The following is an 18,647-nucleotide window of genomic DNA, read 5'->3' as shown; positions in this document are numbered from 1 at the left end:
ACACTTCATAAATAGAAAGTTAAAAACTGTCCAATCAGACGCTTTGCGAACTGATCTACAACTTTCTCATTTGAATTTTTTGCCCAGCTTCGTTGCTTCGAAAGTTAGTTAATTAAACATGCCTAATTAGGCAATAAGCCGAAAAAAAAAAAAAAGGGCGACTTACTCCATTAAACTCTGGCTAAAGATAGCTGGGGCTACCTGTATAGTCAACATGTCACTGCCAATTTAAGTTAGACGAAAAGTAAACTTCTAAGTATTTGTATTCGGTAACCTTACTTATAATGAGATTGTAAATTGTCTATGAGGTTTGCGACTGCCTACACAAGCTTTTCTGCAGGAGCGCATGACCACCATTGGTGCTGACTCAATCTGATGAAATCAAATACAGGTACTAGGCAGAGGCACCTTGCAAGGTTTCACCTTGTCACCACTGCTATTTAACATCAGAATGCGCGAGCTCATCTCTCCTGGCGACAACACCAGATCTAGGTCATGCACTGCATGATTATGGGTGTCAACCGGGTCAAGCAGGCACAAGGAAAAACCACTTTGAGAAAACACCCTGCAGGAGGCAATAAACAAAGTTAAAGCTCTCACTGACACCATGGGCATGTGCTGCACACCGAAGAAATTGGAATTTATTTGAATTCAAGCTAAATATACACACACTGACCCAGAGATCGAACTAATGCTCCAAGACCAACCAATGCAGCAAGTACAATAAATGTGAATTCTGGGCCTCTGGCTAAGCAACAGCAGCGTCAGTCACAGTCTACTGGATACAGAGTGTGATGGATGCACAGGGTAACTGACCACAGGAAGGGCTTTAAGGAGGTTGAATCAGATTAGTACAAGCTCTTATAATCAGTACGGTGACAGCCTAGGTTACCAGCAGCCTACCAACACTGAAGTAAGAGTGATTAACATACCAATACGCACTGCATACAAAACCGCCCGAGGACTACCTAAAAATACCACCACAGACCGACTAGAGGCACTAAGATTGTACAGTACGTGTGAAGAGCACGCTGCCACTGTAATAGTAATATAGTGTCTCAAAGGGAAAGACTGAGTATCGATACAGGCAGGACCCTGCTTGTGTGCTTAGACTTCAGTACCTAAACAAGGAACCCAGCCCAATGCCCTGGAAAATATGGAATAGAATAATAATATCTCCAATACCAAAACACATGAGCCTTAAATATCACCCAGCTAGAAGGCAGGCAAGGGCTAAGAATCTACAAAATCGTTTCAGCTTGCATTCCGGAACGCTCTACAGGGACGTATCTAAAATGCAAAATAAGAGATACTCCCTAGCATCTGAAGGCCAGCGATCAACCATAACAGCCTCTACCAAAGCAAGATCAGCGAGTATGGCAGAAGCTGTGGCAATTGTCCTAGCCATCAAAGATTAAGATCAGAGAGGTGAGTCGGCTTTGGTACTTATGAAATCCCAAGTAGCTTGCCGCCTATATTTAACAGGATACATACCCAAGGCTGCCTTGAAAATTCTGGGAGATAATTTGCAAGAAGATTATGCGATTGTGTGGCGCTCCACACACACGGGACTGGAGGGAAATAAAAGGGCGGAATGGCCAGCTCACACATTTAACGTACAAGTGCCAGCTAACCCTATCGGCAAACGTGCTCACGTGACATCAAAGAAAACCAACGATCAAACCACCAGAAATATGGTAATCTGCATCCTGACCTAACCATGGAGCAGGCTTGTGACTGGTGCCGACTGCAAACAAGCACATATGCAAATATTTGCAGACGGCACCATACAAGGCCCACACAATACATGGACATCTGCCTATGGTGTGGAGAGCGGCCCACTCTTGCCTACATAACATGGGAATGCTATTCGTGGCTCCTGAATATCAATTCCCCCAAATTGTGGCAAATACCCCAGAACAGGCAGTGGGAGACCTGGCTTAATTTCAAGCACAGAAAAGCAGACCCAACTGGCCCTTCTTGACCAAGCCCAGCGAGCCACAAAGGCCAGTAGAGCCCTGGACCGAGAACCCCATTCACCGACCCTAAATCCCCTTCAGGCAATAAACGTTTATTACTGCTATTACCAATGCTACTGCTACTCAACGGCACTCTGAAACTTCTAGTGTGTAATTAAAATTTGCAATGAGACCCAGAGAAGGGCCTTAACTTGCTTGAGTCAATCTTTTGTGCCCACTGCATTTTAACAATGAACAATTTCCAACTTGCCCAAGCTCCTTTTACTGATATTCAAATGATTAGGCATACAAGCACAAATTTTACCAAATGGCGAGCATGCCAGGTGTAACAAAAAGAAATCACTAGTCCCGACCCAGTCAGCACCATTGCTTTTTTCCACTTCTGACCAGTACTCAGGAAAAGGCTATGCTTTCTACGTACGAGAGGTTGACAAGCAAAAAGCTGCTGTTTCACTGTTTCAGGGCAAACTGCAGAATGTGGCCAAGCTTCTGAAGAGCAAGATTCGTCTATTCGGCCACAAAACAGGGTCTAAGCCATGCAATGTTGTGGCGATGTGGTTCAAGAAAGCCCAGCAACAAGAATTGGGCGTACTTCAAATACTGGAGCTATTTGCTCAGAGCAACAAGAGAAAAACAAAACGATTATTTTGAACACAGATAGCTGAAACTAAACCTCCTCATTGCAGTAGAGCAAAGAAAGCCTGAATGGACACTGAAGCTTGATATCTAGGGTCCTGAGGGTACCATTTATGCAGCAGGATAGTTTTTGAACTGCATTCTGGCCAAATTTCATGTAAATTGATCTACTGCAGTAGTAAAAGCATGTCTAGTCAGCTTTTAACTTTTTACTTTGTCTTACACACTTTGCCATCTTTATCGCTTGAGGACAAAAATGCATGTGTTTCAATCTTGGTCAAATGTTGTATGAAGCTGCACGGGTATATTAGGTGTTCTTGTACTTTCCGCAGTTATGGTCTGATGTATTTTACAAAACTGATACTCAATCTGATCAGTAACTGTAGTGTATTAACATTTCTTCTTTGAATAACAAATCTAAACGTCTTTATTTTTGCTTACTTGCAGTTACTTGCTTAAAAAGAGCATAAAAAGTTATAAAATAACACTCCTCAAGGTCTAGTACGAAGCCCAGTCCAGAATACAGAACGTCAAAAAAAAAAGTAACCAGACAAAGTATTGAGACATTAAAATCAGATTCAACTGACGCAGCTGCTCTACGGGCCTTCACTACCACTGCATTAAAATCGCTGTGAAACTCCCCTTACAAGCTTCACCATAAAAAAAAATTTTAAAAGAGTGTGCCAAGTTCTTTTTCAGAAATTTGATTTTTACTCAAGAAGGTCAGTGACAGCCACTCTTTTAAAAAGTTAAGATGGTGATCAGCATGCAGCGGCGAGCACAGATTCACTCCAATGCAAGGAGACTGGCAAGCTGAAAACATGTCAGCCTGCCCTCGCAACGAAAACAAAATATGAAAAAGAGGGGTTACATACGAGGGTCAAAACAGACCTGATACTAAAGTGAATAAACTGGGGAAGTTCAGCGATGGTAATGAAGAGTTGTATTCAATAATTTCTCGTATTATTGGTTGAGCATTATTGAGCTCTGCACAAATGTAATTCCTAGAGCTGTGCGAATTGCAAAATTTTGGGTGCAAAGCGAATTTGAATATTGAAGTGTGAGTGCGAATCGAATCGAATATTTTTCAAATACTTCTAGGATGTTTCTCGAATACTTTAAAGCGAAATTGCAGAAAAGTTAGAGAGGATTCCTAAGCATATTCTTATGAGATAGCAACATGAAAGTGTTTCTTTTCGCTAGGTTGATGAAGCAACAGTGGGGTGGTGTTTCATAGCTGTCTTATCAAGAATGAGGCAATGTAGAGGACAAATTTTATTTATGTACATGATTTGGTGCAACCAAAGTGTTGCCGACAACACTTTACACGTGGTAGGCAAAGATGCCATTTCGTCAGCCTCTCCTCCTCTTTCAACTTCTGTGGAAGCCCAACTGATGTGGCGGACAAGGGTGTGCTCTCTTCAAGTCTGGAGTTCCAAATCTGCCTTGTAAACGTCGACATATAAGAACATCTGAAATTTTGGATGCTAAAAAGCTTCGGCTTCCGATTTTTCGGACTTCCTGATCAAATTTCAGGTCCAAAACAGCATTAATTGAGCCCCCACCTCTGCCACATCTTTCATCTCCATGTTGGAACCAGCGTTTTCTTGAGTTAATACATTTGTGACCGTAGCGGAGCTTGAAAGACAGCTTTGCCGCAATACGAGAGTGTAATGAGGTGAAGCATATTGAAAATCTCAAGGGGTCACTTTCAATCGGATGCTGACAGTATTTGTTTTTGGGAAGTTCGAATAGTAAAATTCCAGTGCGAATCAAATAGCAAACACTATTCCAAAAATATTCGAAATTTCAAATATTCGCACACTCCTAGTAATTTCACAAATACAAAGTCTCATTCCATTTGTGTTTGAATATCAGATACACTGACCCGAGACTCCTGAATTGCCCTATCACTTTTCAGGTTACTCCTCAAAAACTTTTTTATTCAATGTACTCAAAGTAGTTAGTGTTGAAAAGCAGGATCTGCAGGCAGTATGTTAAGAACACTGGTAGCTTTAATGCTGCCAAGCTTGCTTATTTCAATGAAACTCTTGTGCTTGTCCGTCTCTCTGGTTCTGTGCCGAGTGACAACTTGCCTCACAGCCATCTTCACAATAGTGCACTCCTTAGTCGCCTTTTTCTTAGCCAATGCCTTTTGAATGAAGTCCCTGCCTGGTGGAGGGTGTAGCTTCCTGTAGTCAAAATTCTCTAAGCACATTTTCATTCACAGACTAGCCTCCCCAAGAGACATATGTTTTAGCCGAGTGTGTAGGTCTGTAGTGCCAGTAGAAACTGCTAGTTACAGCATGCTACAGGTGATGGCCTGCTGTAAAAATGGGCTTCTAATCTGTGAGTGGTTGTTGAGGCAGGAACTGCACTTCGCTTTGCTTTTTTCGGTGTATATATGCTTTAATTTCACTGCCTTAAGTGCATTCTCATCTGCAACTTCCACCTTAGACATGGCAGGCACTAAGGTGGCCTGAATTCACATCCCCCGTCCTAGATAGGCTCACAATCGAGTTGTGAAGATATGTTATACCACACCATAAGAGCAGGCATGAACTTTTGTTCAGAATTAGTGCCAACACTGGTGGGTTTCTGCTGTCACATGCTTGGCCGTAGCTTGGGATGTTGCCAATTGGGATAAAAAGCGAGAGTGAGTTACCATTGGTGGCAAGTCCACTCAGTGGCTTTTTTTTTATATGCTTCACTTACCTTGAATTCATTCCCGGTAATGTTTTGGATATGGAAATACCAGTGCAGTATACAGATTTAGAGCTCTTGATAAAAATGAATTTCATTACATATTCGAATAAGTAGATTGAGCCTAATGCTTGTCACACTCAGCCAGTCTCTGCTTACAAATGGGGTCCTCCTTGCTCACTGTACCAGGAATGCACTGATGCTACCGAGCACATCTAATTTGGAGCAGTTTCTGGAGCAGCAAAATTTTCATTTTGGAGCACTTTTGAGCAGCTAAAATTTTTATTTTGGGGGACTTTGGAGCTTCGGAGAGCACACTGGTGCAGCTAATTTAACATTCTGGAGCATGTTGGAGAAGCAAGTGGCATTGACATTCACACATCTGAATAATTATTATGAACTCTAGTGGTAGTTACATAGATATCTAGATTTGTTGTAAATCTTATGGAGAAAATGCTCTCCAGAGGAGAGCACTGATTATTGCACTCTATTATGCGAAAATAAGGGCGTGATGCCATTGGATGTTGTGGAATAACCTCCTCATCTATTTTCCTTTCTACACAAGCAAATAAACAGAATATTGGATCAATAAAATTGTATATTATGAAATAACACTCTAAATACAATTATGTGGTCATTAAAGTACAAGGCTCCTGCTACGAATCTGTAGTCTTTATGTTTATAAAATGTTGCCCTTTAAAACAGCAGAAGTGAGATAAAAGCCGTGGCATACAACAGTGCCTCAATACATGAGTGTCGGCAGAACTTTGAATTGGGGTTGGGGGGGGAGGGGGAGTGGAGGAGGAGATGGGGGTGCAAATACCCCTTTGGGTGCCCTTGCTGACGCCCATGCTTCATGCTAAAAATTCACTGCCCCTTGTTATGCATTCTAAGGCAAAAGCCAGAATTTTGTCTTTTTTCTTGTCAGTTGATTGTATTGATCCTTTTTGATTGATTATTGAATATTACCTTAATTACATGGCGTGCAGCACTTGAAATGAGCTACCAGCAGTGTTTCTGGAACAAATGATGTCAGCCAATGAATTGCCGCCACACTTGATCACCACCGATTGGCCTAGAAGTCACGAGCCTCTGGGGAGAGCGTGTTTCGCCATTGAGTCAGAGAATATCTACCACTTTAGAGAACGGAAACTGTACCTTTGACTGTAGTACGGAAATAAGGGTAGCGGCGGCGTACTGAACTGCAATAGAGCGAGGCGAGATGGCGCTGCAAGTACTATCATCATCATTAGAAAAACGCGTTTTTACGGTTGGTTCGCCCTGGTCGCGCTACTGCGCGTTTTGTTCCCTGTGGTATTTTGTTCTTTGTCGTTGCTAAATCGCTGCTCGCGTGTGTAATAGTTATCGCCAGGTGACCAAACTGGCCTCGACTGGCAAAAACAACGTCAATCAAGTAAGGTTTGCATCGTTTATTGTGAGTGCCCAAGCTGGTACAAGCAATGTATACAGTCAGGTCCAAGCAAAACAAGTCACTCATACACGTCGAAAGCTTTCAAACCGTACGTGTGTAATCAGTCTGAAAGCTGACAAATATGTGCATATAACTGAACACCGAGATCGCTGAAAGAACGTTGCTCTCGTTGTGTAGCAGCGTCCGAGTTTTAACAGCATAGCTTTAGGACAAGGGTCTTATCCTTCCGTTAGTTATGCGGCGCTTGCCAGCTTGTGTTGATCTTTGAGTGCATGGTGTGGAGTCGGAAACGAAACGTGCGCTACGCCGACAGATAGTTGGCGCAGTGAGAGCAATGTAGTTTTGATTAATCTTTTACGTAAACAATCGCGGATGCGTACAGTTCTGCATCCTTCTCGCTCTGCGATGTCACCTTGAATGCGTTACAAATAAAGAATATCGCGTTGTGTCTACAGGGCAGGCACGAATTTCTCGGCTATATTCTCGGCCGTGAAGCCATACCATAGGTATTACGTATTCAGGTAATAGGTGGAAGAAAATATTTCAGGCTCGTTTTGTTCCTCGATATAGTTCAGTTACACAGTTTCTACAGCTAGAATTTCTTGGCGCTAGTAGTAATCGGACTGCTGAGAGTGCAGCATAGATGAATGCTAAAGAAACAGAGATATAAGGCGAGTGCTTACAGATTCTAGAAGCACAATTCTAAGAAAATAAGCTTTAGGCATGCAGTGTACATCTTTGTTGGTGTTCGCACAGAACACTAAACAACTGCTCAGCCGTAAGCACAATCTCTGTATCACATAGACATGTCGATAGAACTTGAGCACTCTATTGCAAGCAGACTCACGAAATCAAGCTGTGGGGCATGATGTGAACCTGTGCCAATGCTGGATAAATAAAGGTCATATATATATTGCATACTTGTTATTGTGTTATTTACTTTTTCAATATATTTGGGCTTGGGAGCTCAAGTATGTATTCTCTCTGCCACTTTTAGAAGCTCCGGCTTGAAATACTGCCACATGCGCACCTTTCTTTCTATGTTTTATGTTATTGGCCAATTGCACGTGTAGTTACTGCGTTGCGCAAACCGTGCCAGAATGTCTCGGAACATTCCAGATTATTTTAGGATCTTCTGTTAGGCTGGAGCGTGCAACTGCAAACAGCTCACTTTATTGTCGAACTAACGCAGCCACCAGTGATAATGCTCAAATGTTCGATGCCGCAGGTACAAATGCCGACGCGCCTTGCCACAGATCAGTTTATCGACGGCCGACGCCTGTTCGCCGCTATCAGTGTGCAGTGTGTATTGCTGTAGTTTGACTTTTCGTTTCCCGGCCACAAGTTCGGCCGAATAAAAAGTTTCACCTTGGACACACCGACTGCTGCTTTCGTCGACGTCACGACCCCGTGACAATACGTAAAATCTTGTAGTGTGGCTGTGGATAAGTCCAAGTTCATGTATGTTTTAAATTACCTCTTCGATTTCCTAGTTTTTTTTCGTGACAGTAGTTCACAGACTTTCACTTCATAGTGGTAGGTGCTACAACTGTGACATGTTAATTTAATCAAACAGCAGAACTAGGTGTGTTCAAACAAAGTTGGGACGTTTCTCTGCTATGTAAAAAAGAAAACACTACCATACTCACTGAACACAATCTCACTCATCACGACAACGTAAACGTGCTTGGTGAAGCTGTGCTGGAAGAAGTGCTCGTCACACTTATAATTTGTTTATTAGCTGTAAATAATTTGAAGGAGCCCATTGAACATATGTGCAAAGGCTAATGTAATTGAGCACAGCCTTGTAAAGCTTTGTCGTATCTTTTTGTAAACTTCTATGATCTAAACACAGTTAAGGCAAAACAGTTTTGGGTATAGTTTGTAAACTGTCTCATAATACACAACTAAATGTTCCATTTATGTTGCGCGGTGGCTGCATTTTTCGATGGAGGCGAAAATGTTTGAGGCCCGTGCACTTAGATCCCAGGTGGTCGAAATTTCCTGAGCCCTCCACTACGGCGTCCCTCATAATCATATCGTCGTTTTGGGACGTTAAACCCCAGATATTATTAGATGTTGGAAAGACTGTTAATTCCCCTCACTGCCGTGATGTTCGTTTTGTAATGTGATTTATAATTAAAAAAAAAACTGACCCTACGTTTCGAGACTCGTTTGGTCTCTTAGTTTTTTTTAATTAAGAAGACTAATGATTAAATGTGGCTGGAGAGTCTTTCTATTCTTATCATCTTGCCCAGCCAGACAGACTTCTATATATTTACCCTTAAATTTATTATTTCTGATGATTCACATGCAAACCATGATATGATTATGAGTCATACAGTAGTGGGCAGCTCTAGATTGATTCTAACTGACTGGAGTTTAACAAACGCAGTTGTAGCCTTGAAGAAGACAGGACTGCTTGTCGAAACATTTGCTCCAGCGACACCTCTTGTTCACAAATTTTTCGTCTCTTCAAGCTTCTGTCTTTCCCTGAACTTCAGACGCAGATCTAAGCACACGAGTGTCTTTGCATTTCACCCCCAATGAAACGTGGCCACCGTGGCTGGGTATAAAACCTGCGTCGTTGAGCTCAGCAGTGCCAGGTAACGTAACTAATGCACGGAGCTAGTGCTCAATTTCAACGCTATTGCGGTGTAGATTGCATGACACAGTAGACAGCTAATACTTGTAGACGATTGTAGGCACAGCTCCATGAGATGCCTGGTAAACCATTCACAAATACAGCATTGCAAGCGTGAGGTTCAAGATGACCTGTTGTAGCAGCAGACGTTCACATGTTTCCCCGCACTTGCAGAGTGGACATTCGGGGGTAGTCACCCTGTCGTTGCCTGACAATCCTGGAAAAACAAGTAATGACATCACCAGATATTGATAAGCATAATCAATTAAATATTAAATTTTGCAAAAGTAAACATATGAACATAGTGAACAAAAACAGCGGTTTGTTATACATATATGTAAACGTACCTCATAATGCATGTTGTATCACTCGGGCTAGCTTCTTTACAAGGCGTGTCATGTAACAGGTGCCTTGCTCATTGCACACAGCTGTTTCCTTGTCAGGCCAGGAGGCTACAGCAGAAAAAAAAAAATATTTCTGATTATAGTGACGGTTTTTTATGACACTGAAGTGAAAGTACACTCATAATTATGTGAATCTTTTGTTACACTAAATGTGTAGTAAAGGTAACCTAAACTAACAGCAGGAGAAATGAGACCTCCCTGGCTTCTCAAATGCGATCCGGCAAACTATAACTCATATGTTTTTTGCACTGATATACGGGCTAGTTACGAAGATACATGCGAGGCGTTGGTGATGCAATTGCCTCCCTTTATTTATTGCAGTGGCCTGGTTAATGTTAACCGAACGATAAAACTCGGCAACCCGCTCCCACGTGAAGCCACGCCGCAAGGAACGCACGTTTTCTCAACGACAGAGTATGACGTTGAAAAATTGAATATTGCAGTGCGTCGCCTCCGTGTGACACCCGCACAAAGCCATTGGTTAAAAAAAAACTGAAGCAATGGGTTTTTACTCACCGGTCCGTGTATTCTCGGGCTTGAAACGAGTGTCATCCGGTGAAAGCTTCAACGGTCCCTTCGTTCCCCTGAAGTCAGCTGAATGCACTTCGCGAAGGGATTTTAATGAGTCAAAACGAACAGAACAAAAGCGAGTGTCGGCCGGCAGTGGCTCGAAACATTTACAGCGAAACGAAACAGCGCGAGACCCATCCCAATGCACCGCGAACCGTTACCCGTCGTTGCGCCGCGGTATATTTTGAAATGAAGATAATGATGCCGATAGGCTGCTGACAACTACGAGTTTGTTGGAGCAAAAACTATTACAAAAGATTGATGACGTGGTACCTGGCGAGGCAAGGCCACTTCGTATAAACAGCAATTTGTTTATTGAAGTGTAACAGTAAGCAAACAACTAAACTTCCTTATTTCAAGAATATTTTAATTTGAAGTTTGGGCCCGACGAGGGCGCCCCTACATAAAAAGTCAAATAGCGCGAATGGCGGCCACCACAAGGTCGCCATGTTATCCTAACGCAGAGGTTAGTAGATCCACTCCCGGTGTTTGAAGCTGGAACTCGCCGCGGTCGATTTTTTCGCCCTCTGTGGCGATCGCTGGAACTTGAGACTTTCCGGGGCCTGATTGAGTCGACTTGCTCAACAGAAGCTGCGTCGGCACAGTGCATGGAGTTTTGACTTAATCTAGATGCACATGCGAGCACTGTTTCGTCTGCAGAATAATCCTTGGTCCGTGAATGTGACTTTAATGGCCCCAAGAGCAAGCTCCACATGTTTTGATGTGCCGGCGGTACGATTGCCCGTGATAGACGCTGTCAAACCCGATACTTTGGCACAGTTTGGTGCAATTTACGTCGATTTTATCAGGATGGCACAGTAAATCCAATTTGGCACACTTTGGTGCAGTTGGCGCAAGAGTGGAATCACTGAGGAATGCAACCTGTGGCAGCAGCAGGTGTATGCCATTTCATAGCATGTATTTCAACCAACGTTACTAGAACAAACTCAGTTTCAGAGCTCCGTATCTCCGCCAGCGGAGGAGGGTGGTCCGAACGGCGGTCGCGAGAACTAGCGGCGCTGCAGTTCCGTCTTGCGTAGAGTTACTGTTAGCATATACAGTAACTCTAGTCTTGCGCCACTATCGGCGCGTCGTCTGCTGCCACGGCATAACGCTGCGGTCCGCCGCGCAGTTGCTCGCGGCAACTTTCTTATTGTACTAGTTAGGTGGATACTTAGGTGGATATGCATAAGGTCGTCTGTATGCATTGGCCCGCGTGCGTTGTTCATTGATTGGCTAAGAATCGATGTTCGGTCCATATTGCCACGCCCACTTCTTGTTTTATTTTTATGTATTCGGGTTTGACCAGCAAGGACGGTTATCAACGCTCGACGCTTTCCACGAAGCAGTGTTCGAGAAGCTTTGCGATTGTAATAGATCATTTTGGTAAGATTGCGCGCTGCACGCGAATGTTCCAGCTTTGTGGAGAGATAACGCCGCCACCAGCGATATCGCTGGAAAGTTCGATAGCGCCTATATATAAAAGCCAACGCGCTTGACCGCTTGTCAGTTGATCGACGGTCGACGCTCTGTTCGCCGCTATCAGTGTATTGCTGTAGTTTGACTGTTTCCCGGCCACAAGTTCGGCCAAATAAAGAGTTTAATCTCTGACCTGCTGACTGCTGCCTTCGTCGACGTCACGACCCTGTGTTGAGCTGTCTACATTGCGCTTAACTTCCAAGCATAGGAGTTTCTATGCGAATGAGGGTTTTCAGAGTAATTTTTATAACTACCACCACAATTTTAGCCGCTGCCGTCTTATCGAGACCAAGAACAACCCAACACGTTTGTAAAAGCCTTTATAGTGCACAAAGAAACGTACTTACTCGAGATACAAAAACGTTCTAGAAAAACAGTACTCATGTTTCTACAATTTATTGAAAAAATACTTTCTCGAAAAACATCACCAATGCTTTGCAATGTTTACAAGACACGTTTTCGCGACGGTTAAAGGGATACTGACCCAAAATCGGAAAATTTTACGAGAACTCGGTAAATGAAATCTCAGTGTGCGATTACATCGAATAGATGTCGTCTCTGAGCAATTACTTCAGCGGATAGTTGTATTTTCGGTGTCCCATCTTTCTACGCCGCATCCTTATACGGTGCCTTAAACAATTCGAACAGATCGGCCGTGCCCAGGTGAAAATGTGCAACTGGGAATCCAACTGGTTTCAACTGGTATTAACTGGAATCAAATGGTCCCAGTTGCAGTCCAACTGGCCCCAGTTGGAAACCAATGGGTCCCAGTTGATTCCAGTTGCAACTGGTTCCAGTTAGCAGCTGGTCCCAGTTACAACTCAACTGGTCCCAGTTGATTCCAGTTGCAACTGGTTCCAGTTAGCAGCTGTCCCAGTTACAACTCAACTGGTCCCAGTTGATTCCAGTTGCAACTGGTTCCATTAGCAGCTGTCCCAGTAACAACTCAACTGGCCACCAATGGGAACCATGACCAGTTGAACTGGAAGCAGCTGGTCCCAGTTGGAAACCCTAACCAGTTATATTGGAAGCAAGTGGTCCCAATTGTGCGCTGCCTGGAAGGGGGTGTTTTACCGAAAATAAATAATGAAAATAGGTGTTTTTCTCGAATAGTCAGGCCTTCACCAAGTGCCCCCCCCCCCCCCCCCCCAAAAAAAAAAGATTCCTGGCTACGGGCCTGATATCCAGGCTCCAAATAAACAGTGATTCCGCTTCATTAACCGCGGTTGAGCAGAGCACTCGATCGGCTTCTCATGTTGAAACGAAGATCATGATCGAGCGAGGGTGACGAGACACACGTGGCGCAACGAAAGGGTTTTTCAGCGCCGCTTTACCGTTCGGAAAAACTTTACCGTCGTGGAATTGGCACGTAGCTTTTCTAATCATGCCACTTTGATAATCTAATCACGTTAACGTACGCTGTCAGCAACTCGCGCGGCTATAATGTTATAGAAAAACTGCGTGTCGACCACGACAGTACAGTGTCTCCGTACCTGCCCTGCGGTAAACAGGCACTGGTAAAGCACACTAAAGAAAAATGTGCAAACGCACGATGCTTGCGAATGAATCGAGAACACAGCAGCGCCTAAATAGCGGTACGTGTTGTTAAACACCACAGAATAATAACATAGAAACCGCCATGAGACCGCAACCGGCATAGAAACAGCCGATTGACCAAAAAAGTGAACTGGTGCGCGGCGTGGCGCCAGAGATGCTGCGTGTTAATTGTTATGAACTTTCTTTTTTTCACGTTAACATAGAAACCGCCATGAGACCACAACCGGCATAGAAACAGCCGATTGACCAAAAAAGTGAACTGGTGCGCGGCGTGGCGCCAGAGATGCTGCGTGTTAATTGTTATGAACTTTTTTTTTTCACGTTCCTTGCTTCTACAGAAGGTCCTAACCTTAAAAAGAAGCTTTGAATAATATTTAAATTTTACAGCAATTTATGCTAAGCAAGACAAGTAGCGCTATAAAAATACAGGCGAAAATAATGTGGTGCAAACCAGGTGTAAACGTCGTTGTCGTGCGTCCGGCTCGCCCGATACGAAGACAAGCCGAGCTTGCGGCCAAGCCAGCCAAGCTAAGCCAAAAAGTTAACTCGGCGCACGCTTTGTGTAATCTCGACACGTAAGCCTGCTTACACGGTGTTTGCTTTAGTGTATTTCCGCGACGAGAACGTGAAGGCTATGTTCAACGTGCACCATAAGAACTCAGCCACAAATGTCTTGGATTATGACTCTACAAAGTGGCACCAAGAATAATGGCAAGACGAGCAACAAGCTTACGTCAAGGCCCATGTGCTCCGATTGTTCGGTGAGTTGAGTGCATGGTATTTACTCTTATTTAGTCTTTGTTTGATATTGCCCTTATTTTTTGTATTAAAAACGTGGGACGAAGCAGAAAGATCGGGAAAACAAGTCCCTCGTCCTCCGTCTCTGGTATCTGATGACAGCGAGACCAGCGACGCTTCAGTTCAGACGCTTTAATGGAGGTTGAATTATTGCGCACATATATTGTTGCAGTTTGTTGTTGTGTTTGTCTCTATGCACAAAGAAACATAAGCGTAGATCAGGGCTGAAGGACCGGTGCCCTGCTCGTCAGTGTAGTTGAAGTCTCGCAAACCCTTTGTGTACTTTATGCTCAGCGTGTGTGTTGAGCCAAAAACGCGTTTATCGGCTCTAGTCGATGCGGTGTGTGCGTTGGCGTGCGCACCAATCGGCTTATCAAACTTGTTCGACATAACATCACAAGAACGATATAATTCGTTACAAAATGTGCGTAACGTATGTTCATTGGTGCGGTTTATTAATGCTGTTGGCTTAATTGCATAAGCATGTAACGTGCAGCACGTGTTTTAGCCAACTCATTGCAGCCTGACTGCTGTGTTGGGCTTGCAACGATATGGAATCTAGGCTGCCTTGACTACAATCTGTTATATCTTTCTGACTGCCTCATCGTGAATCTACCATAGCTTAATTTAATTACTTCATGCCATCTTTAAGTTGACATTTAGTGGCATGCTCTATGCGTAATAGTCACCACCATCCCGAAAAAGATAACCATACAGATTGTAAGCGATTATTGAAATAGTTTGCAGTAATTCAGTGTTAACCACACAATGTATAAGCTTGGGCGAGTTTGCAGTTCATGCTTGGGTGAATCTCAAAGAACACAGGACGCAAGCATGTAAACAGGCTAAGGCACCACTCTTTTTTTTTTTTGCCCTCTCTTCTAATTTCCTTCCTCGATTGCCGCAAAATTTTGCAGATATGCTGTGTTCTTTTACGCAATAAGCCACAGTTGGGTGTGTAATATTTCACTCAGCCTTCCGCAACATTGTGAACATGTGCGGTGAATCACAGGTCTAGATAATTTTTCACTGTACCCCCAACTTTGTACACATTGCTATCAAAGTTAAAGTTCAATAAAGAAGTGTTACAGTTTTTCTGATCTCATGGCTCTGTTTATTTTCAGAATTTTGGAGGCATTTCCTCGAGTGCCGCTGCGGCTGCCCAGAAGAAAGTCACAATAGACATAGTTGCCTTGGCAAAATGGTCGCTGACATCATGAAGGGCCAGCATAAGCATTTGTAGTTTTGATTATGAAAATATATTTGAACGTATGCCTCATTCATCCACTGTGATTATCATTGCATGGGCGCTGCTATATTGCAGGCCTTCTGCATGACGACGGGACACCCATGAAACACTTACTCAAGGCTAATTCTAATAGGGCAAAAAATGACAATAGGACAAGCGGGCAAAAAACAATGACAAGCTGAGACCAGCTGCAGTGAGGAAACAACTGGGACCAGCTGCAGTGGGGAAACAACTGGGACCAGCTGCAGTGGGGACCCAACTGGGATCAGCTGGGACCAGTTGCAGTGGGGACCCAACTGGTCCCCGCTGGGAATTGTTCCATAAACCATTTGAACTGGGACCAGTTGGGACCAGTTGCATTCCCAGTTGCAAATTTTCACCTGGGTGATGTGAGCACAGAGCAGTTATTCGCGCGTACTCTGTCGCTAGAAGAGTCGTCAGTACTCAACTTCAGTTTTTCAACTTCACCGAGCAGATGTTCCATGCCCGCAGTACTTTACACTGTACGACAGCCGTTTGCATTTCGTGCTGTAGCCGTTCACTACGCAGTTAAACTGCTCGTCAACTACAATTATCTTTTGCACAAGTAAGTCTCCGTTCCCGAAGCAAAGTGTGGGATTGGGCTAGTTGGTATTCCATTATTATGCTCAGCGCAAAAAAATTTGACACGGTACACAAAGAAAAGACGCGAACCAGCGCTGGTCCTCGTCTTTTCTATATGTGTACCGTGTCAAATTTTTGCGCTGAGCAGCCCGTTCCCGAGCCGGCGGGTGTAAAATATTCCGCACATCTTGTTCAATACCTCTATCGTAAAATCTCTCGAAAATCCACTGCTTTGAAGGCATAGCGACAGCTGACAATTGATTGAATGTTAGTGTGATGCAACTCTCAGTCTCGGTAGCGTATATAGGTAATCGCCTTTCGTTTTGCTGTTCTATTTCTGGCGGCTCCTCCAGATTGGGCACTGGGCTTTCGCGGGACACCGTGCGTTTTGGGGGGGGATTTGCGCCTAAACCCCGAACACTTTGGCTTTGAAATGTGGGGTGGAAGTGCTGGGAACAAGCGCGGCACGGCACCTGGCGCGAGTTCCCACTTTCCACGTGGGATCAAAACTTCTTGTCCCGCAACGACACGACCATAGTGCTTTACAATGTCGTCACTCTCAAAATGAACGTCACAGACCATGCATTTCGCAGTAAGTTTTCCATCTTTGCGATGCAAAGCTTGAATGGCGTAGGGTCTTTTGCAGGTCCGAAGAAGTGTCGTGAAGCGGAGTCGTCGTTGCGGTAGCCGCTCTTGCAGCCCGGCGCAAAGCAAGTCGGCATACCGCACTGTGAATCTGTTCGCCCTCGTTACGCTTCGTACATCATGCACTTGTCTCGGTACAAGACGCTAAGCCTGGTCAAGAACAGTCGCAAATATGACGAGCTAACAAAGCGCAGACGACGCTGTAACCCACGTGCGCTCGTACATCGACGGCGCCGATCACAAGCGCCAGCCGCGGGAGCTAGACGTGACTGCAGCGCCACTAGTTCTCACGACCGCCACGCGGACCGCCTCTCCGGCGGAGCTTTTAAACTGAGTTTGTTCTAGTAACGTTGCTTTCAACTACATTTCTTCACTCATTCCAATCTCTTCCTTAGATGGGGTACTAATACTCATCACACTCTGCCACTCTTCATTCACACACAGGATTCTCCTCACTTGTCCTTCTAGCAGTGCGAACCATGAGAGCAGCAGGAGGCATATGCCATTTCATAGCATCTAAAAGTACCTGCTTCAATCACGCAAGCCACTTGTGATTGTACACCCTTCAATGTCTCAATGAAGTTACCACTTCCTTCTACACTATATGCATGTTAAATATTGCCAATGTGCTCCCAAATGCCATGGGAACTACTCACAGATGCAATGTTTATGAAGAGTTGTGTTCAAATTAATAGCCGTTACGTTCCGGTACCTTAAGTGACTTTGGACTGCTAATCACATTAGCATGATCAAGTTAGCTCCGTATGCACAGAGAGAGAGAGAGAGAAGAGATGAAGAAAGGCAGGAAAGTTGACCAAATGTAAGTTTCGATCTGGTTATGTGCAGCGTTTGCACCTGGGATTTGTGACTTTTTACAGGCTCAAAATTACTTTGACATCAAGAATATTCGTCCAGAGCTTCGTCATACACCGTAAAATCTTAGGGTTGAGCATATGAGTTGTATTTTTTTTATACTGACAAAAACAAGCCATTATATTATTTACAACATGGAAACGGTCATCTAGGTAAACCACTCTTAGATAATTTAAGGATATTAAGGGTATTAACGTTTTAGTCTCTTTGTCAACTGAAAACAGTTTCTGCTACAGCCTCCACTGTATTGCACAAGGGTTCTGAGCTGGGCTAGTTTATGTTCATTAAGACAAAAGAGTGCAGATGATGGGCTGGATAGAGAGACAAAACTATGCCAACTATCAACACTGCTGTACACAATGACTCCCATTTTATGTGTACCGAAAGCTTAATTTTTAGAAGTATCATATCCCCAACCAGGAATCTCAACTGAAACCAGTAAATAGTTATTTGGCACAAAGCTTCAGGATGTGCCTCCAACTAGAATGGCTCCTTACCGAATCGCATATCATACGTGATACACATTGAAGAAAGAATTTTTTTAGCACAGTAATACAAATGAAAAAAAAAAAAAGCGGTGCCTTTCAAGTTAGAGAAGTCGGCATTTGGAAGCATGCCTTGAAAAATTGGGGGACCCTTAAGCTTCGCCTTAAGAGTTGAACGCAATAACGAAATCCGGCCCCTGGTGCGCACTTCAACCACTAAGTGCATACTTATTAATGTGTATTGTTACACACAGACACACACAGACACACACGCACGCACGCGAGAATGGTACATACAGGTTTTTAATCTAAAGCAAGAGTCGCATGGCCTCCAAGATGCACGCCGCGCGCTTGCCATCTCGGAGGCCATGAAAAGTCTCACAATGCCTCACAGATGGCAGCACATTATCTAGCGTTCGCTGTTTGCTTGATCAACGCCTCCTCTGGAAAAGGCGGCATTGGCTTGATATGTTTTCCGCTAGATGGACATAATTGTCCATTTCCTTTCTCGATTTTTCGCTCACAACCAACGGTCCCCGCGGTCCCGACACCGACGACGGAATTTCTGCGACACGAGCTCTCTAACGCTA

At 44.0% G+C, this 18,647-nt stretch overlaps 1 long non-coding RNA gene across 1 annotated transcript; it reads left to right on the top strand.

Annotated features, from left to right (window-relative positions):
* The first annotated feature begins 13,917 nt into the window (after positions 1-13,917).
* LOC119387575 (uncharacterized) lies at positions 13,918-15,481 on the top strand. The gene is made up of 2 exons (XR_005182530.2): positions 13,918-14,165; positions 15,327-15,481. It is a non-coding gene; the product is annotated as an uncharacterized LOC119387575 (long non-coding RNA).
* The last annotated feature ends 3,166 nt before the right edge of the window (positions 15,482-18,647 follow it).

This window comes from Rhipicephalus sanguineus, chromosome 1 (assembly GCF_013339695.2).
Source record: "Rhipicephalus sanguineus isolate Rsan-2018 chromosome 1, BIME_Rsan_1.4, whole genome shotgun sequence".
In the NCBI taxonomy this organism is placed as follows: Eukaryota; Metazoa; Arthropoda; class Arachnida; order Ixodida; family Ixodidae; genus Rhipicephalus; species Rhipicephalus sanguineus.
Note: the sequence above shows the minus strand (reverse complement) of the source record. Positions and strands in the feature narration are given on the sequence as shown.